Source organism: Lissotriton vulgaris, chromosome 11, assembly GCF_964263255.1.
Source record: "Lissotriton vulgaris chromosome 11, aLisVul1.2, whole genome shotgun sequence".
In the NCBI taxonomy this organism is placed as follows: Eukaryota; Metazoa; Chordata; class Amphibia; order Caudata; family Salamandridae; genus Lissotriton; species Lissotriton vulgaris.
This window is the reverse complement of record NC_141699.1, coordinates 622,805,464-622,828,975: the sequence shown is the minus strand read 5'-3', so window position 1 is coordinate 622,828,975 and position 23,512 is coordinate 622,805,464.

Here is a 23,512-nt window from a genome sequence, read left to right as displayed (position 1 = left end):
ACTTTCCCAGGTCTGGGATGCTCATATGGGTCAGTTTTTGTCTATCGCAGCAGAGCTCAATAAGGATAGGAGGGACAAATGGGAGCTACTTGAGTTGCAGATCAGGGAGCTAGAGGGGGTTGACCGCCACACGGGTGCGAGCCAGACAAGAAGACAACTGAATAATGCATGAAAGCAACTGAAGCCTCTGGACTGGGACTGCCTGAAACATCCATCCTGCATGCAAAGCAGCGCTACTGTGAAGGGGGAAGCAAAGCCAGGAAACTCCTAGCACACTTGCTGAGGTCTCAGACAAATGCACGCCGCGGAGATATTCTCCAAGGGGACGCTGACATTGCGGCAATGTTTGAGGTCTTCTACACCACACTGTACACGGCGGAACCCTGGATGTGACAGCTGCTGAGGACTATGTCCATTGGGCACCAGTGGCATCCCTGCCCCGACTGACGCAGATGCCATGGACGCAGATATCTGTCGGTAAGAGGTCCTGCAGGCCATACAGAAACTTACCGTAAGGAAAGCACTGGGGGCAGGTTCCCTGTAGATTTCTACAAAGCATTTACCCCTGAAATCACACAGCTCCTGGTTTCTCTTTTTAACTCTTTCAGCAAAACGGGCACCTTAACCCCTACAATGTCAATGACAGAAGTTGTGGCGATACCGAAACTCAGGAAAGACTCACAGGAGTGCACCTCCTAACGCCTGATTTCTTTACTAAATGTTGATCTAAAGATATTCTCCAGCATATTGGCGCCACGCCTGGCTCCTCACATGCAAGGTTTGGTGGACCCAGATCAATCAGGCTTTTCTTCCCGAACGCAATTGCAGCGATGGGATGAGACGTCTCTGTCACTTACTACACAAAACTCAGCGCACCCAACAACCTACGCTACTTCTGTAGACCGTGTACATCTGCCATACCTGAGATGTGTCCTGGGCAGGTTTGGGATTGGGTAACACTATCAAAGACGGGTGACTTGCACATACAATACACCTGAAGGGCGCATTCGAGTGGATATGATAGCTTCCCGGCCGGTCGTGATAGGGAGGGGGACTCGCATGGGGTGCCCGCTCTCCCCCTTGCTCTTTGCGCTCTAAATGGAGCCATTTACCGAAAGGGTCCGACAACTCCAGACAATCACTGGATTCAAATGGGAGAGCACAAAATATCCCTGTTTGCGGATGATGTTGTGTTATTCCTCAGGCAACCAGCACTTTCCCTTCCTCCCTTATGAGAAGAATTCACAACATTTAGCGACGTCTCAGGCTTCAAAATCAACCTACAAAAAACACTGGCTCTCTGCATTCCCCTTCCCCAAGCTAGGCAGGAGCATCTGCGGCACAAATTTCAATTCATTTGGGCACAAGGGGGCTTTTCTTATTTAGGACTGCAGATATTTTCCACAATGGAAAAGACAGTCAAGGCCAACTATTCAGCCTTGCTGGATGCAATCCAGCGTGAGTTACTTAACTGGAAGAAGCACATCATGTCATTGTTGGGCAGGCTGGCGGCATTTAAAATTACTCTTTTGCCTCGCATTCTTTATGTGATGCAGATGCTACCTCTATGCCCTCCACCTTGAATACTGGCGCAATTGCAACACCAAATTGGGAACTTTATATGGGAAGGGAAAAGGGCCCGTATGGCACAACATCAAACATTTCTGAATCAGGCTGATGGGGTCTTGGGGCTCCGCACGTAGAGAAATATTTTCAAGTAGCGCAACTACGGTATATGATTGAGTGGTATAAACTAGAGCCTGAAAAGCATTGGTGTTTCATTGATCGCGCAATTACAGGGATGCACATATGGAAGGTCCCCTGGCTTCCCAAAAAGCATAGGCCAGCTGGAACTTGTATCTCGCTGGTACTGAGGGAGTCCATTGGGGCGTGGGACAGAGTTATGTTAGTTTATGTTATGTTAAAATGGCTTTTGTAGAGCGCACGGCTACTCAAAAAGAGTGTCCCGGCGCTTTTATTTAAGGTAGGCTGCAGTATACTAACATAACACATTAAAAGAGAAAGTGTCACAAACAGAAAGAAAACAACAAGCAAAAAAGGCCTACTGGGTGAACAACCAGGTTTTAAGGTCCTTTCTAAAAGCTAGTAAGCTGGTGGCTCCCCGAAGTGTAAGAGGCAGAGAGTTCCACAGCTGTGGCGCCAGTAGTCCAAAGGAGCGACCTCCCAAGCGCGCTCTCTTCACTCGCGGGACAGACGCCAAAAACAGGGATTCTGACCTCAGAGAGCGAGCCGGTCGGTAGAAGGAAAGTCTCCTTTGGAGGTACTTTGCTCCCGTCGCATGGAGGGCCTTGTATGTCAAGGTCAAAGCCTTAAAGGCGATCCGCTTGCGGATTGGGAGCCAGTGCAGGGTCTGGAGCAAGCCCACGGCACTAGCGCGTCTGTTCAATCCAAAAAAGTAAAGGAGACCAATGGCCTGTTGACCCTCGTTTCCCCGCTGACCCCTTTCATAGGCAACTCAAACTTCCCCCCAGTGATGGAAGGGAATAGGTAGCTGAAATGGCCAGAAGCGAGCTGTAAAAGGATAGGTGACTTATTCAATAAGAAGGAAGTTATGGATTTTCCTGAATTGATATCAGGTTTCGGAATTCCCCAAGACACCTATTGGCAATATTTACACTGGGTAAAACAACCTCAGGTGAAACTCCATGCTAGCTGCTCCCTCCCTTTCAAAATTCAAACTTTGTTACATCACATGCACATCAGACAAACGCCTTCTTTCAGGTATCTACTCCATTTTGAATAAGCCCAAACATAGCTTTAAGACCAAAATGCAGCATAGGTGGGAATTAGAGTTGGAACGGGAATTCTCCCATAAAGAATGGCAGGGTATAATTCAGGGATGTCATCAGTGATGTCATCAGTGATGTCACTGACCATGTCATGAATGATGTAATATGTATTAGAACAGAGCCACCCAATAATCCCACCGGGACTGGGTAATGTAATAGTATAAGCTAAGTGTCCAAGTAGGAATCATTTACAGTATCAATTTAACATTAAACAGTGCCATAGCTATGATCACTGAATTGAGTGACCGTAGGGTTTCAGTAACAGCCAACATTGATTAGTATCAAAAATATATATTTATTCTTTTTTAGTTTTCAGATATAAACTTTTTTATATTGCAACTTGATCCAAAAATCATAAATTCGGCAACATTAAACCACCACAAACATATCTCACAAATCATATGGTGGCATATGAACACCTTTACCACATAGTGTGGACACAATGAAGGACCACAAGCACGTTATTCAATATGCAGCCTAATTCACAAATTATTATTTTACGTGAATTATACAATGTAATTGTGTAAAAGGTGTTAGGCGTCGACGTTTCGGTCCATGTAGGCCAGAAAGATCCAGAGGACCATCTTCAGGACGAAAAGGTTGCACAGGGGTATCTGTGTACTATATAGTATCTTCAACAGCCAGAAACGCCTCACAGGTCGTTATCTGGAAGCCGCCCACAATTCTCGCTGTTCAAGAGACGCCGGCTCAAAAGAGTCCGAATGTCTTCTCCGTGACAGAACGCGTTCTGTCACGGAGAAGACATTCGGACTCTTTTGAGCCGGCGTCTCTTGAACAGCGAGAATTGTGGGCGGCTTCCAGATAACGACCTGTGAGGCGTTTCTGGCTGTTGAAGATACTATATAGTACACAGATACCCCTGTGCAACCTTTTCGTCCTGAAGATGGTCCTCTGGATCTTTCTGGCCTACATGGACCGAAACGTCGACGCCTAACACCTTTTACACAATTACATTGTATAATTCACGTAAAATAATAATTTGTGAATTAGGCTGCATATTGAATAACGTGCTTGTGGTCCTTCATTGTGTCCACACTATGTGGTAAAGGTGTTCATATGCCACCATATGATTTGTGAGATATGTTTGTGGTGGTTTAATGTTGCCGGATTTATGATTTTTGGATCAAGTTGCAATATAAAAAAGTTTATATCTGAAAACTAAAAAAGAATAAATATATATTTTTGATACTAATCAATGTTGGCTGTTACTGAAACCCTACGGTCACTCAATTCAGTGATCATAGCTATGGCACTGTTTAATGTTAAATTGATACTGTAAATGATTCCTACTTGGACACTTAGCTTATACTGATGTAATATGTGACATCATCAGCAGTGCATTGCGGGGGCACCAGTTATAGTTAGCTGCACTAACTATAATGGCGGAATTTCTCTGGTTTTGTACAAGTGAAATGTCCAACTAACTATAACGTCCCTGTAGCCTATGTTTTTTTCTGTGAATTTCAAAGGTATTTTAAATGCTAATTTCTAACTATAACGTGCCTGAAACTTATGGTGTTTTCAGTGAATTTCAAAGGCTTTTTAAATGCTAATTTCTAACTATAACGTCCCTAATAAAACCCCTTGAATCCTGAGGGACCACGGGGGCCAACTAGCCCACCAGGTACCTCAATTAAGCACCACAGAGCTGCATTGCAGAGAGGAGTTCCGAGCTCTCGCCCCTTTTTACGCCTTGTGGCGCACTACTGCTCATAGGATGAAGTACACTTGTATCCTGAGGTCTCAGGACACAAGAGTTCCTCATAGCCCCACCAGCAGTGCACCAGAAGCTGTGTTTTCAGAGTGGTGTAAAAAGGGGCATGGCCTCGAACCTCCTCTCTGCAACACAACTCTGTGGTGCTTACTAGAGGTACTTGGGGGGGGCTAGTTGGCCCCCACGGACCCTCAGGAATGAAGGGGACTAAATCCCCCAATTTACAACACACCAGGGGCACATTTGCACACTTGTTGTTTCAGGGCCGCACCCTCACTGCACCACTGTGCAAACACACCCCTGGGCATTGTAAGTTGGAGGATTAAGTCCCCTTCAATCCTGAGAATCCCTGTGTGCCAACTAGCCCACCAGGTACCTCCAGTAATTGCCACAGAGCTGAGTTGAAGAGAGGTGTAAAGAGGGGCGTGGTCTTGGACCACCTCCCTGCAATGCAGCTCTGTGGCATAAACTGGAGGTACCTGGTGGGCTAGTTGGCCCCCAGGGACCCTCAGTATTCAAGAGGAATTAATTCCCTAACTTTTGCAGTGCAGTGGTGAAAGGGGGCTTGGCCTTCGGCTAGATGCTAGCTTTTTTTAAATATTATTTTTTTACAAGGGGAGCTGTGTGTCCCCCACTTCGTTTACATTTTTTGGGCCTTGGTGACCCCATCCTCCAGGGCCTGGCCCCATTTTATTTGATTTTTTTCAAAAAGGAGGCCAATTTTGCTCCGGGGACCCCATCCCCCGAGGCATTGCCAGTCGTTTCTTCTTTTAAATTTTTTGTGGCCCTCCTCCTCAGGCCAATAATGGCCCCTGGGACCCCATCCCCCGGGGCGGGCCTTTACTTTTTTTCTTATTATATTTTTTTACACAGGGGAGGGGGGTTGAGTGGTCCCCGGGGTTTGTGGGTCGGTATTAGACTCCCCAATTTAATATTTCGTGCCACGGTGAGCTGGTGGTCCCCGGGGCATGTGGGGGGGGGGATTGGGTTCCCCCACACAAATCTTTTTAAAAGTATTACAAAGCCACAGGGAGGTGGTGGTCCCCGGGGGTTGGGGGTCAGTATCAGACCCCCAAATTCAAATATTCAGTGCTCCGGGGAGTTGGTGGTCCCCTGGGCTGCGGGTGCCTGCGTGCCTCCGCACATAATCAGTAAAGCCCTTGGAAGGTGGAGGTCCCTGCGATTGCAGGGGCCCCGCGGGTCCTACTAATAAATTGGTAGTGCCCCCGAGACCAGACCCACCCGGGGGCTTTACTTAAATGAAGCACAGGAGGCTGCGCTTTGTTTTTTTTTATGATTTTGGTGGGATTTGCGACCCCATCGTGCTTTCCGACAAAATCATTTTTTTAAAAAAATGTTTTTTTGGCCCTCGGGTCGTTGTGGGACCCCTTGAGCAGGGCTAGGGGGTCAGTGTGTTTCTACCCTGCCCCCTTTTCTTGTTTTTAAACCTCTTTTTTCTGTTTTCTTGAGACTTGGTTCTACAGAGAAAACAAGATGACTGCCAACACTTCCTGGTTTGGAGTGTTGGCAGCCAATCAGAATGAAGCTCTTGGTTGGGAGGGTTCGTGAACCTACCGCTGCCCCAGATATCAAAACCTTTAATTTTTCTAACTTCTCAGGAACTACTAAATGGATTCCCACCATTTAACAAAAAGGGCTCTTTCTGAATCAAGATCTACCTTTTTGCCAAATTTGGTGTAATTCCGTTCATCAGTTCAGCCTGTAGCTTTGTCTAAAGTCTCCTATGGAAAATAACATGGAGAAAACTCGTTTTGGGACCCTCCTTATTTCTGGGCCCCGACTTGACGAATCACCCAGAAATGTTCAAGACAGGAGCTGACCGGAGCGGGTCACCAGTTTTGAAAATTTCGCGGAGATTCGTCAACCGGCGCCGAAGTTATTGGGAAAAGAAAAATACTTTTCCTATGGAAACTAGGTCCTAGCTATGACTACCCACTGGCGACCGCCAGCAGGTTATATATAACAAAATGGCAAAATGGCAAAATGAAATAAATATATAAACATATAAATATATAATATATATATATATATATATATATATATATATATATATATATATATATATATATATATATATATATATATATATATATATATATATATATATATATATATATATATATATATATATATATATTTATTCACTGAAAAAACCATAGGTTATAGACCATATATAGTTAGGAATTCGCATTTACAAAACCTTATTTTACTCACACAAAACCATTGAAATTCCATATATAGTTAGTTGCACTAACTATATATCGCGCACCCGCAATCCACTGCTGATGATGTCACATATTACATCATTCATGACATGGTCAGTGACATCACTGATGACATCACTGATGACATCTCAAATGACATCACTGATGACATCTCAAATGACATCACTGATGACATCACTGATGACATCTCATTTGACATTACTGATCACATCACTGATGATATCATTCATGTGATAATACGATGAACCTCTTCAGACTCTAATATAACCTTAGATACAATCAGTGTAAACAGACACTCACAGACTGTCACTCATCCATGGAGTTACTCACACACCTAGTCAGTCATGCAAAGAATCAATCACACCTCCATTTCCTCAACTATACAGTTATACAAACTTTACTTATTCAAACATATACTAACACATATTTACTCTCTTATACAATCCCTGATACAAGTTCACAATGATCCATACAGCCACTCACACATTCACTGGCTCTTATGCACAGTTATTTATATATGTCAACTCTCACATGTACTGTGTTTTACATATGTACTTACTTTGACATGTAGCACTGAGATATCCATTCACTCACCAATACACTCATGCACACAGTCAACCGCCCATACAGCTGTTTCCACATGCACTTTTGAAACCATACATCTAGTGAATCAACTGCTCACACATCTATGCACAGAGTCATACACCGCCCAGCCACCCACACACACACTCAGTCTCCCATACAAATACTTGGGCAACCAATCAATAACCCATATAGTTACTCATATAGCTACTTATCAACACATGCAACAGTTTACAGAACAACAGACATAATGATGCACAAATTAAGACAGTTTAGTCACTAACCCATGCACTCAGTGAGACACATTTAATCACTCACTCATACAGTCAGTCATGCACCTACTAAATCCTTCATCCAGACACTTATACATCCACTCATTCTTCAATATGTAAGACATATTTTAACTTTACAGAAACATACAGTCACTGGATGTTGTCATCAGTGATGTCATCAGTGATATCATTTGAGATGTCATCAGTGATGTCATCAGTGATGTCACTGACCATGTCATGAATGATGTAATATGTGACATCATCAGCAGTGGATTGCGGGTGCGCAATATATAGTTAGTGCAACTAACTATATATGGAATTTCAATGGTTCTGTGTGAGTAAAATAAGGTTTTGTAAATGCGAATTCCTAACTATATATGGTCTATAACCTATGGTTTTTTCAGTGAATTTTCAAGGTTTTGTAAATGCTAATTCCTAACTATATATGGTCTATAACCTATGGTTTTTTCAGTGAATTTTCAAGGTTTTGTAAATGCTAATTCCTAACTATATATGGTCTATAACCTATGGTTTTTTCAGTGAATTTTCAAGGTTTTGTAAATGCTAATTCCTAACTATATATGGTCTATAGCCTATGGTTTTTTCAGTGAATATATATATATATATACATACATATATAAACATATATCATCTGTATATCTATATAAATACAAACATAAATGCATGCATACATATACTTATATGCATACAGATGCATGTTATTTACATGAAAGTTGAAAAAACACTAATAAAAGCAAAGCTAAAAAGCCACCTCATTACAAACAGAATGGCTTTAACTTAAACGAGGGCGAGATCTATTGCATTTTCAATGCTTGTTTACTTTGGTTCCATCAAGAAGGCATTCAGATGTGTCACACATTTGCCATAAATTCTAAATGTTAGCACTCTAGTTGCACATTAGATCACTGTAGTAAAGCTACTGCTCACCAGGGACGTCTGCTGCTGGTATTCAAAGTGCATGTTTCAGTCTGCATGTCACAATTTTTTTAATGAAATAGAAGAGGATTTGAGAAGTCACTCAAAATGATCCCTAATTTTTCTTTCTGAAGCACTAATCATACTTTCTATGGCAAAATTAACCCCCTCATGTTGTTCCTTTTTAAATTGAGTGTTTTCAGACTTACCACTTCATTCCAATCAAGATGGCTTCTGGTGTGCCATACTTTTGTCATAAGTAAGACTGTTAGCGCTCTAGTTGTTCTTTAGAACACTCTGGGACATTCTGTCATTGGGCTATACTTGGGGTACATCTGGGTGATATTTGGGCTACATTTAGGCTCTTTTGTCTCTGGTGGCCATCTTGGGAGACTGTATGTCAGAATTTTTTATTGAAATTGAAGAGGGTTTGAGAAGTCACTCAAAATGTGCCCTAATTTTTCTTTCTGCAGCACTAATCATAATTCATATGGCAAAATATACCCCCTCATTTTGTTCCTTTTTAAATTAAATGTTTTAAGAGTTACCACTTTATTCCAATCAAGATGGCTTCAGGTGTGCCATACCTTTGTAATAAGTAGGACTGTTAGCGCTCTAGTTGTTCTTTAGAACACTCTGGGACATTCTGTCATTGGGCTATACTTGGGCTACATCTGGGTGATATTTGGGCTACATTTGGGCTCTTTTGTCTCTGGTGGCCATTTTGGGAGACTGCATGTCAGAATGTTTTAATGAAATAGAAAAGGATTTGAGAAGTCACTCAAAATGTGCCCTAATTTTTCATTCTGCAGCACTAATCATACTTTCTATGGCAAAATATACCCCCTCATGTTGTTTCTTTTTCAATTAAATGTTTTAAGAGTTACCACTTTATTCCAATCAAGATGGCTTCAGGTGTGCCATACCTTTGTAATAAGTAGGACTGTTAGCGCTCTAGTTGTTCTTTAGAACACTCTGGGACATTCTGTCATTGGGCTATACTTGGGCTACATCTGGGTGATATTTGGGCTACATTTGGGCTCTTTTGTCTCTGGTGGCCATTTTGGGAGACTGCATGTCAGAATGTCTTAATGAAATAGAAAAGGATTTGAGAAGTCACTCAAAATGTGCCCTAATTTTTCATTCTGCAGCACTAATCATACTTTCTATGGCAAAATATACCCCCTCATGTTGTTTCTTTTTAAATTAAATGTTTTAAGAGTTACCACTTTATTCCAATCAAGATGGCTTCAGGTGTGCCATACCTTTGTAATAAGTAGGACTGTTAGCGCTCTAGTTGTTCTTTAGAACACTCTAGGAGGCTGCAGTAGAACACAAAGGAATCAACTGACAGTCTCTGTCCTTGTTGGATGTACATGTTTTACTGAGAATATCAGACTTCATTTTCACATGACTGAGAAAGATAATGTGAATTTACAGAAAATATGCTTTCAGTTTAGCTTATAGATCCCCTTCCAAACCACTGTGGGAAAATCATGAGATATTAGTTTTCTTTCAAACAATATTCATGATATCACAGCAGAAGGTTTTTTCACATGGTAAAATCACCTTAGAACCCACCACAATTCCTAAAACGAGTATGGTACCATCAACAAATGATTTATAATGTAACTAAAGTCCTAAAACCCTCTATTAACTACAATGCTTTTTAATGAGGTGCTATCATGTATATTGGTCCCAAGATGGCTGCCAACACTTCTTGGATGAAGTGCTGACAGCCAATCAGATCAGATGTGTGGTTAGGCTCCGCCCAGATATATATCTTTTTTTGAACCTAAATTACTCAAAATCCACTGGAGCACATATATTGAGACCTAGCAAAGGCACATCGGGCTAACAATCCCTACAGTTTTGCCAAGTTTCGTGCAAATCCATTCAGCCGTTCGAGCTAAAAGTGAGGCCAACCGCCCTATGGAAATTAACATGGGAAAAACGCGTTTTGGGACCCCCCTTTTTTCTCGGCCCCCCCTTGATGAAACCCCCCCAAATTGTCAGGGGCTGCTCAGAAACAAAATGTTCAATTTTCCTGAAAATTTCAGCCAATTCCGTCCACAAACGCCAAAGTTATTAGACATAGAATTTTCAAAAATCCCATAGAGAAAAAATCCTAACTATATATACCTACTGGCGACCGCCAGTAGGTAATATATATATATATATATATATATATATATATATATATATATATATATATATATATATATATATATATATATATATATATTATTCACTGAAAAAAACATAGGTTTTAGGCCATATATAGTTAGGGATTAGCATTTACAAAACCTTAATTTACTCGCACAAAGCCATAGAAATTCGCATATATAGTTAGATGCAATAACTATATATCGCGCACCCGCAACCCACTGCTGATGATGTCACATATTACATCATTCATGACATGGTCAGTGACATCACTGATGACATCACTGATGACATCTCAAATGACATCACTGATGACATCTCAAATGACAACACCCAGTGACTGTATGTTTCTGTAAAGTTAAAATATGTCTTACATATTGAAGAATAAGTGGATGTATAAGTGTTTGGATGAAGGTCTTAGTAGGTGCATGACTGACTGTATGAGAGAATGATTAAATGTGTCTCACTGAGTGCATGGGTTAGTGACTAAACTGTCTTAATTTGTGCATCATTATTACTGTAGTTCTGTAAACTGCTGCATGTGTTGATCAGTAGCTATATGAGTATCTATATGGGTTATTGATTGGTTGCCCAAATATTTGTATGGGAGACTGAGTGTGTGTGTGGGGGTGGCTGGGAGGTGTGCAACTCTGTGCATAGATGTGTGAGCAGTTGATTCAGTAGATGTATGGGTTCAAAAGTGCATGTGAAAACAGCTGTATGGGCTGTTGACTGTGTGCATGAGTGTATTGGTGAGTGAATTGATATCTCAGTGCTACATGTCAAAGTAACTACATATGTAAAACACAGTACATGTAAGAATTGACATATATAAATAACTGTGCATAAGAGCCAGTGAATGTGTGAGTGGCTGTATGGATCATTGTGAACTTATATCAGGGATTGTATAAGAGAGTAAATATGTGTTAGTATATGTTTAATTAAGTAAGGTGTGTATAACTGTATAATAGAGGAAATGGAGGTGTGATTGATTCTTTGCATAACTGACTAGATGTGTGAGTAACTCCATGGATGAGTGACAGTCTGTGAGAGTCTGTTTACACTGATTGTATCTAAGATTATATTAGAGTCTGAAGAGGTTGATCGTATTATCACATGAATGATATCATCAGTGATGTGATCAGTAATGACAAATGAGATGTTATCAGTGATTTTACAAGTGATGTCATTTGAAATGTCATCAGTGATGTCATCAGTGATGTCACTGACCATGTCATGAATGATGTCATTTGAGATGTCATCAGTGATGTCATCAGTGATGTCACTGACCATGTCATGAATGATGTAATATGTGACATCATCAGCAGTGGGTTGCGGGTGCGCGATATATAGTTATTGCATCTAACTATATATGCGAATTTTTATGGTTTTGTGCGAGTAAATTAAGGTTTTGTAAATGCTAATCCCTAACTATATATGGCCTAAAACCTATGGTTTTTTCAGTGAATTTCAATGGTTTTTTAATAGCAAATATCAAAAGCTGTCAAATGTCAAGTACGTGATAGGTCAAAACTTTTTCGTGTTTATGCACGCTGATGTGCTTTGAACGCTGCCCCCCCCCTCTTTTCTCTTAGTAGTACTCTCTCTTTGCAGATAGTGAAGGGTAGTTAACGCAGGCCTTTGCCCCCGTTGTAATCCGTCGTGCCTGCTTGTCTCTCCATTTGATTGATTTTTATCCAAGCATTTACTGTTTTAGAATTGATTCTCTTTGGTTCATTCTCTATTTACAAACAAGCACAAAGTCGCAATACTCTGTTTAGTCTTTGCAGATAGTGAAAAATCGTGTAAAAAAACAAAAGTAATCGAGCAAAATCAGTAGGCCACTAATGGGATCTCTTTTTGACCTAGCTAAAATAGAAACATTAGGAACAACCCTTCATGAGAAATACGAAAATAGTGAGATAAACTGAGCTCCACACCATGAGGGCTGCAAGACAGCTCGGCTCCGCCACCCACCCCGCCCAAAATAACGATAAACTCTATGCAAATATTATAAATATATACAACACACCAGCAAAGTAACAGGGTAAAACATTTTATTAAATAACTATTTACATAACTATTTTATACTTTTTGTTGCCTGATCCGGCTAGCTCAATCGATCGAGCATGAAACTCATGCACTCTGATAGCAAGCGTTGCTGCTGATGGTATGCAGACAAAAACTGTTTTTCAGTTTGTACATTCATCAAGATTTTTCCATCCAAGGCTGGTTGAGAGTTTGTAGAATGATGGCTTCAGATTTTCAAAATACGGTGTGGTGGCGCGGACTGGGAGGGGGCGCTTGGCTCCTGCCCTCTCCCCAAGTCGTGTTGCCCTGGTGTGGCCTAGGATCTCCCCCGACATAGGCGGCCGGCTCCCGGGGTCCGGCGGAACTTTTTGCCTTTTGATGACTCTTCCATTCTGGACCTTGTCCCACAATCCGTTTGACACGCTGTAGTGGGGCGCCCCTTTACCGTTTCAGTTGCCATTCCGCCCGCTTTTGCTACACTGTGCCTCTTCCGCCATTCAGCTGTTTACCGCCCGCTCTTGCGACTACAGCGTCTCGCTCACCATGTAGTTGAGTTGCTCCCGCTCTTGCGATGCAGCGATAGGCGGCTGCCACAGGACTCTCAAAATGGCGGCCGGCTCTTCAGATTTGGGCGTGATCCACTAAAATGGCCCTGGGACACCTTGGAACTCGGACGCTTGTCTACTAGGGCTTGGGCCCCACTCTCGGAAAGCGTCCCCTGAGGCTTGAAGATTCTACAAAAGTCTTGGGGGCCCCCGACTCCCACATGCTTCTGGTGGGGAGCGGCTGCCATGATTGCTCGTGGAATGGTCACGACTGAGCTTCGAGATGGTGGTGCTCTCATGCTGACGCCAGCTTCAGTCTGAAACATCCAGAAACACTGTAGACTACCAATTCGATCAGTTCCGGTAGCGCCCCAACGTGACCCGGTAGGGAAAAGCTTGCCCTCCCCTCTTTGACTGATGGTTCTTGTTGCCTGTCCCTTCTCTTGTCATTTAACAGAACTTTTTAGACTGCTGAAAGGGGTTGTGTTCCTACCGCTGGTTGGTGGAGACATTTTGACTATATTCTGGACCTACGTTGTCGCGTAATGCGTTATATGACACGCCGCGTTAGCGCACCCGGAAGTGCTCCGGTGCGCGAAGCGCAGCTTCCCGGAAGCGATCCGGGGCGCGGCGCGTAACGTAAGCATAACAGGTCATGTGACTTGTTTATAAAACTTTTCATTGGTTCATTTTACTTTTGTTATTCTAATGATGAAAGGCTTGGTCATATGACCTAAAAATTACGCTTTTTATTGCTTTCGAATATTATTTTTTCTTAAACATATATGTTATAATGTTCCAGGCTAATGTACTTTCCCGGAAAATTTACAACTGTCCTGCAAGTAAAATATATTCCTTTTTCTAGAAAAAGGGCGTTTCTTCGTCCCATGACGGAGCCGTTGAGCAAAAGATGCTCGGCCTGCTGTCTTAGTCGCCGATACGCCTGAATATCAGATTCTTATCGATTACTTTATGTTGCAGGAGTAGAAAACACAACAGCCTTTGACCATTTATCTTAACTGCGTTCCTGCGTATTATACCTTTTATCCGTCATGTAATTGGACTGCTTTATTTCACTTGCCTTTTACTGATTCGAAAACAGTGACTAAAATTAAAAACTTTACCAATGTAAATACTACTACCATGTTTTGTTTTAAAAACCTTTATTGTGAAAATGTCAGTATACAAATACGGGCCTATAACCACGTGGGCCGGCCACGGAGCAAACTGGAATCGTATATGATGAGGAGACATTTACACTGTAGAGAAACGTAACGAGCGGGCCATTAGGTTGCAAGAACTAAGGTGTCTAACAGTTGCGGAATCGGTGGACGTACATTTTGTAATTAAAATACGACAGGGCCACTTACAATAACATTTTCTAGATATACATTTGCGGGCAAGTACCATGGGTGACGTTAATTCCAATTTACAATAGTACAGTAATCAATAACACATCAGAACTTAATATCAATAAGGATGCCGAAATAGTCAACCAATTCTCGTCCCCGCCCGCCATGTGCTTCAAAACTGCATACGTATCTCGTGATATCAAGGTTGTGCAACCAGTACACAACAAGGAGTTACGAGTCCCATTTATACCAGCGCCATTTTGGGCGAGGCCGGGCAGGTCCAGGATATAGTCAAAATGTCTCCACCAACCAGCGGTCGGACCAGAACCCCTTTCGGCAGTCAAAAAAGGTTCAGTTAAATGACAACAGAAGAGATAGGCAACAAGAACCAACAGTCAAAAGAGGGGAGGACAAGATCTAAAGCCATTGTTCTACAAACTCTCAACCAGCCTTGGATGGAAAAATCCTGAAGAATGTACAAACTGAAAACCAGTTTTTGTCTGTATAGCATCACCAGCAACGCTTGAGTCAGCTTTGTGTGAAGCCGCCATTTTGATTCAATCAATACCGTCCCCCTGCACACATTCAGGGACCTGGTCGTGTCTTCAGGTCAAACGGATTGTGGGACAAGATGCAGAAAGGAAAAGGAAAAAAGTTCCGCCGGACCTCGGGAGCCGGCCGCCTATGTCATGGGCGATCTTTGGCCACACCAGGGCAATAGTGAAGCTGCAGCAGGTGCAAATAAGCTTCAGACAGTGTTACAAACACTGCTCAGAACTCTCAACTATGGCACTCAACATCCAGGATTTGCCATCCGGATCTTGGCGCCTTGTGCTGGTTCCGGCCTATTCACACATCGGTCCACTACTGACACCACCTCATAAGCCAACGGGGCACCCCACGCCGACTTTCGGCGCAGCATTGTAGGATGGCCACATCAGTGCGGCAACTTGCTAGACACCACCTCGGTGCCATCCAGATCTCGGCTCGTTGTGCTGCCTTCGGCCTACTGTAGCCGCAAGTGCGGATGCAACTCAGCTGGATAGCGAGTGAAACACCAAGGGGCGCCCCACTGCAGCTGAGGAGCCTCCATCTTGGGGGCGACGCACAGCATCCCATTGCTTTCCAATGCAGTCAGATCCTCAAACAGCCCCCACTGACTGACGCGACCTCACAGGCCAACGGGGCGCCCCACGCCGACTTTCGGCGCAGCATTGTAGGATGGCCACACCAGTGCAACTTGCTGGACACCACCTCGGTGCCATCCGGATCTTGGCGCGTTGTGCTGCCTTCGGCCTATTCGCACATCGGTCCGCTACTGACGCCGCCTCACGTGCCAACGGATTTTCTACGCTTTTTATAGCAGTGCGTAACGTAAGCATAACAGGTCATGTGACTTGTTTATAAAACTTTTCATTGGTTCATTTTACTTTTGGTTTCCTAATGATAGAAGGCTTGATCATATGACCTGAAAATAACACTTTTCATTGGATTAAAACATTTTTTTTTTCCCAAACGATGAAAGCCCCACCTTGTTTCTGGATGTTTCAGACTGAAGCTGGCGTCAGCATGGGACCACCACCATCTCGTGGCTCCGACGTGGTCATTCCGCGAACAATCATGGCAGCCGCTCCCCACCGGAAGCCTGCAGGAGTCGGGGGCCCCCAAGACTTTTGTAAAATCTTCAAGGCTCAGGGGACATCCGAGTTCCAAGGTGTCCCAGGGCCATTTTAGCGGACCAGGCCCAAATCCGAAGAGCTGTCCGCCATTTTAAGAGTCCTGTGGCAGCCGCCTATCGCTGCACCGCAAGAGTGGGCGCAACTCAACTACATGGTGAGCGAGACGCTGTAGCCGCAAGAGCGGGCGATAAACAGCTGAATGGAGGATGAGGCACAGTGTAGCAAAAGCGGGCGGAATGGCAACTGAAATGATAAAGAGGCGCCCCAGTACAGCAGACGAGCCTCCACCTGGAAGGCCCGTTCACGCCGCTTCCCCCCCCCCCCGGGGCGCCCCACACCGTTTTTGGGAGCAGCATTGTAGGATGCCAAAACCAGTGCGGCAACTTACTGGACATCACCTGGTTGCCATCCACATCTCAGCGCGTTCTGCTGCCTTGGGACTATTCGCACAACAGACCGCTACTGACGAGGCCTCCCCCCGCACCAACCGGGACGCCCCACGCCGTTTTTCGGAGCTGCATTGTAGGATACCAAAAACCAGTGCGGCACCCAGGTAACATCACCTGGGTGCCGTCCAGAACTCAGCACGTTGTGCTGCCTTGGGACTATTCGCACAAAACACAGCTACTGACTATTGTTGCTTCATTTAAAAAAAATGTTTAAATGTATTTACTGTTTTTGTTGCGTTGTATATATTTATAAGTTATTAAAATGTTATAATCCTACTACTTTGTTGGAGTGCTATAAATTTTTAATGTGACACATAATTGTAAAAACTTTGATGTACAAAGAGGCATCCCTGGAATCTTCCGCTTCAGGCTCGGACCCACACACCCTCACAGTGAGAATCCCCTCCCCAAGCACAATACAGGATGGTTATCAGATAGTAGGAACGTGTGTGGTGTGACGGATCTCATCGGGTGGGGGCCTTGATCTACTGTAACTCCTTTGAAGAGGGGTGATTCTCTACAGCTGGGGCCATAAACTACACCTGCAGGGCTACGTGATAGCCTGGGACCGGCCTGGACAATCGGACACAGGGGAAGAGCAGTGTCAGAGGGTGCGGTAGTGAATAGGGTAAAAGGGAGGTGTCGGGCGGGCACAGGGTGTGATTCTCAGAGAAGAACAGCGCAGATGGGAGGAGGTTTCTGGCCCATGCATGAGAGAGAGCGGGGGTGACCAGTGCGTGGGGGAGATGCTTGCGAGGGTGGGGAGCCATGCTGAGGATCGGCGGCGTGCAGAGAGTGGGTCTGGTCAAGGCATCTAAAATGGCTGCTGTGCTCAACAAAAATGTGGCATTGCAAAAAAGGCAAGATGGCGCAGACAATGTTTATCAATAAGGATTCATTTATAACAATTATTTTTAACAAAATATTTAATCGCAGTGACAAAATGGCGGTCAACAGTTCCTGATTTCCATCTAATCGAACGTTAACAGACGTCACGCAGCAAAAAAAAAACGCTCACGAACAGCGCAGATGGGAGGAGGTTTCTGGCCCATGCATGAGAGAGAGAGCGGGGGTGACCAGTGCGTGGGGGAGATGCTTGCGAGGGTGGGGAGCCATGCTGAGGATCGGCGGCGTGCAGAGAGTGGGTCTGGTCAAGGCATCTAAAATGGCTGCCGTGCTCAACAAAAGTGTGGCATTGCAAAAAAGGCAAGATGGCGCAGACAATGTTTATCAATAAGGATTAATTTATAACAATTATTTTTAACAAAATATTTACTCGCAGTGACAAAATGGCGGTCAACAGTTCCTGATTTCCATCGAATCGAACGTTAACAGACGTCACGCAGCAAAAAAAAAAAAAACGCTCACGCACAGCCGCTGGAAGACATGTATCAACATATATGAGCCTCCTCAGCCACCCTCAGAAAACATAAGGGGTCAGGAATACGTCTCCCGTATCCCCTTATACCTAGTAATTTAATTAAATCGAAACACAAAATGGCGAATTCACGTTTCACTACCAGTTTGCGACCCGGTTCGCGAACCGAGAAGCGCTTCTACCGCGAAAAATCAAATTTTTATTATTTGCCCCACGGGACCCTTTAATAACCCCAACATCATTCCTAGGGGGTCAAGAAGGATCTACTTGCCCCCTTTCATTAAATTCCCCCTTCGTTTTTCTCCTCCTCTTGTCTCTCGATCCTACCGAGAGACAAGATGGTGGCCGCACCGGACTGTTTAGAATGTTGACAGACACCGGAGAGCCAATCAGCTTCGCTACGAAAAGCTCCGTTACGCGAAAAGTACGCGATCTGGTGCGCTATCTGAGACGCTGTCACAGATATATCTGTTTTTTTAAACGGTAATTTCTCAAAATCCACGGGAGCACATATATTGAGACCCAGCAAAGGCACATCTGGCTAACATTCCCTATAATTTTGCCAAGTTTCGTGTAAATCTATTCAGCCGTTCGAGCTAAAAGTGAGGCCAAAGGCCCTATGGAAAAATGAATGGGAAAAACGCGTTTTGGGACCCCCCTTTTTTCTCGGCCCCCCCTTGATGGAACCCCCCCAAATTTTCAGGGGCTGCTCAGAAACAAAATGTGCCATTTTCCTGAAAATTTCAGCCGATTCCGTCCACAAACGCCAAAGTTATTAGACATAGAATTTTCAAAAGTTCCATAGAGAAAAAATCCTAACTATATATACCTATATATATATTCCACGAACATGAGTGGAAACAGTGGTCTAAAAAGGAACTCTAAATTTTGCCCACAACTACCACCTGGCAATAAAGTCGACCTGTTTCAAGAGCTTATGGTTGAGGAAATAATGAAAATCTCAGACAAAACCAGGAAAAACGGACAAACTAAAAGACAAAATCTCTCTTCGGAAGAACAAAAGGCAATGATGGACTTAAAAAATGATGTGTCCATAATTATAAAATCCTCTGATAAGGGGGGCAACCTCGTTATCCAAAATGTCAAAGACTATATTGAGGAGGCAAATCGACAACTTCTTATCCAGGAACATTACGAAAAATTGACCACAAATCCAATGGAGGTATGGACAAATGAATATCACTCAATGTTGTTAACCTGGAAGGATAGGGGTCTACTGGATTTTGATGAGTATAATTACCTAAAGACCAACAACCCGATCATGGCAACCATATATTTCCTACCAAAAATCCATAAGTCACTAGACCGTCCACCAGGGAGACCCATTGTGAGCTCAATAGGGTCCCTCTTGGAATCCACCTCAAGATTTATAGACATATTTTTGATGAACTATGTGACCAACTTACCTTCTTTTTTAAGGGACACTATGGATTTTTTGCAGAGAATATCCACATGTGAATGGAAACCAACCTATCGAAGGGCAACAATCGATGTCACTTCACTTTATACCTCAATACGCCATTAGGATGGTATTGAGGCCGTAAAAGAAGCCCTAATGACACGATCTGTAAATTTTCTAGAACACTCACAAATGCTACTGGATATGCTCAAATACTGCCTGACCCACAATGCATTTCTGTTCCTGGGGGAGACGTATCTCCAGAAGCAGGGGACAGCAATGGGGACATCATTTGCACCCACGTATGCAAATATTCTGATGGGGGCATGGGAAAGTGAGGTGCTTAAGAGAGACCATGAAAATCCGGATTGGTCAAAAATCAAACTTTGGTGTCGTTTCATAGACGACTTGTTCGTCATTTGGGACGGGGACGAGAACTCATTGAAAGCTTTTACTGAATCCCTGAACCATAATCGATTCAGCTTAAAGTTTACATCGACAATCAGCTCCCATTCTTTAATATTCCTCGATGTAGAAATCTTTATCAAGAACAATAAACTCTGCTCAAAAATCCACAGAAAACCAACAGCATGCAATAGCATTTTACATGCTAACAGTGGACACCCAACAAGATTGAAGTGGAGCATCCCGTATGGTCAAATGCTAAGGGCAAAAAGAAACTGCTCCGAGGAAAATGACTTGAATGCAGAAATAGAGAACATGGGTTCCAGATTCCTTGAAAGAGGATACCCAATGGAAGTGATTGCCATTGCAAAAAACCGGATGCACCTGAAGAAAAGAGAAGAACTACTGTCCCCAAAAAATAAGAAACTTAAGAGAGACCAAGAACAAGAAATTGATCAGAGCAGAGAAACAACCAGACTAATAGTGGACTATGACAATCAAAGCTCACAAATGAGAAAAGCCTATAAAAAACATTGGCAAACTCTCCGCCTGGACAACACTTTGAGTGAGAGTTTGATGAAAAATCCAAGTATAACATACAGGAAAACCTCCTCCTTGAGAGACATACTAACACAAAGTCATCTAGTATTGCGGGAGGAGAAAAAACAAAGATGGCTAACAACACCTGGCTTCTGGAAATGCTATAAGTGCAAGGCCTGTGAACATGGGGTGAACATCAAATACTACCTACTACAGAATGGCAGAAAAGAAACCATATATGACCACATTACATGTGACTCCAAATGTGTGGTTTACAGGCTCCAATGCCCCTGTGGCAAGTACTACATTGGGAGCACTATAAACAAACTAAAGTTGAGAATACTACAACATCTGAGGGCGATAAAAAACAAGGACCCGTGTTACCCAATGGCCACACACTTTGCCCAACATCACCAGAGTGACACCACTCTCTTGAAATATTCAGTAATAAAACTGTGTAAACTCCCCGAACGAGGTGGTGACCAATTACAACAATTGAGACGTTTAGAATCGAGAATGATACTAAGCATGGGAACTGAGGCACCGTTTGGTCATAATTTGGACGCCGAACTGTATGTACATTTGTAATTTGACTTAAAGATATTTCAATGAGACTTTGATTTCAATCTGTGGAACTCTATAGAATGTGGGGAATGCTGCCCCTTTGATGCTGGAATGTGTACATGTTGTGAATAATTGAACCAGAGCCGACTAATTATTTGAGATCCCAAAGCACCCCTTCTCTAGAGGATAATGTATGAAGGGAAAGATGATTTATAGTTCCATAACAGTTGGATGTTTAGAAGAGAAGAAGTTGAGAATATAAGTACTTTACTTGATATATATGGTTATATGCATAGGAAAAATTGTCGAAATAGTACATAAAACTATATACGATAGGTTGTGTAGTACCTTGATAATGACATTATACACTATTGAGACCCATTCCTGTGGTTATATTGTATGATACTTTATTTAGATTTATGCAGCAACTATTGAAGTTTAAAGATTTTGGTTCTTTTCTCATAAAACTTTATGAGTTGACTGTTTTTCCAAAAATTATAATCATCATTTACCTTGAATTAAAGTAATCTTCAATTTAACAACCTTAGATGGGAATGTATATCACATAATCATAACAATGATTAGATGGATCTAAATGTAAATAATTATCTTTTGTAAATACTTCATTTAGAAATTGTCGGCTCTATATGACAACTGGTACTTCACATTAATTTTCACATTGACATTTAAAATAGACCATGAAACTAGACAAATACTTTATTTTGAATGTATGGTCATAGATTTTGATTATGGTACTTTACGTTGATTGTACATATTTGTGTATATACTTTTAAACATGTACTGGCCATGTGCACATTTTTGCTGGGTGGGTTGGTCTAGATGACCATGGAAATGGTAGAGGGTACTTACACTAATTGCACTATATAAGTAAGGTCTAGAACTAGGGACTCTATGGTCCAGTGGAAGGCAGGAGCCGAAACGCGTAGACCGTCCATTTTGATGCACGTTACTTTTTGCACTGGTGTGTAAATAAAAACGCTGAAATTCATCTGTTGCTGTGCCGTGTTCTTTGGTCTACTAAACGTGGGAAGAAGAAGCTGTGGCAATATATATATATATATATATATATATATATATATATATATATATATATATATATATATATATATTCACAGAAAAAACCATAGGTTATAGACCATATATAGTTAGGAATTTGCATTTACAAAACCTTGAAAATTCACTGAAAAAACCATAGGTTATAGACCATATATAGTTAGGGATTAGCATTTAAAAAACCTTATTTTATTTGCACAAAACCATTGAAATTCCATATATAGTTAGTTGCACTAACTATATATCGCGGACCCGCAATCCACTGCTAATGATGTCACATATTACATCATTCATGACATGGTCAGTGACATCACTGATGACATCACTGATGACATCTCAAATGACATCACTGATGACATCACTGATGACATCTCAAATGACATCACTGATGACATCACTGACATCTCATTTGACATTACTGATTACATCACTGATGATATCATTTATGTGATAATACATCTTCAGACTCTAATATAACCTTTGATACACTCAGTGTAAACAGGCACTCACAGACTGTCACACATCCATGGAGTTACTCACACACCTATTCAGTCATGCAAAGAGTCAATCACATCTCCATTTCCTTAACTATACAGTTATACACACCTTACTTATTCAAACATATACTAACACATATTTACTCTCTTATACAATCCTTGATACAACTTCACAATGATTCATACAGCCACTCTCACATTCACTGACTCTTATGTTCAGTTATTTATATATGTCAACTCTCACATGGAGTGTGTTTTACATATGTACTTACTTTGACATGTAGAACTGAGATATCCATTCACTCACCAATATACTCATGCACACAGTCAACTGTCCATACAGCTGTTTCTACATGCACTTTGAACCCATACACCTAGGGAATCAACCGCTCACACATCTATGCACAGAGTTATACACCTCCCAGCCACCCACACACACACTCAGTCTCCCATACAAATACTTGGGCAACCATTCAATAACCCATATAGTTACTGATATAGCTACTGATTTAAACATGCAGCAGTTTACAGAAGAACATAAATATTGATTGCCAAATTAAGACACTTTAATCACTAACCCATGCACTCAGTGAGACACATTTAATCATTCTCTCATACAGTCATTCATGCACCTACTAAATCCTTCATCCAGACACTTATACATCCACTCATTCTTCAATATGTAAGACATATTTTAACTTTACAGAAACATACAGTCACTGGGTGTTGTCATCAGTGATGTCATCAGTGATGTCATTTGAGATGTCATCAGTGATGTCATCAGTGATGTCACTGACCATGTCATGAATGATGTAATATGTGACATCATTA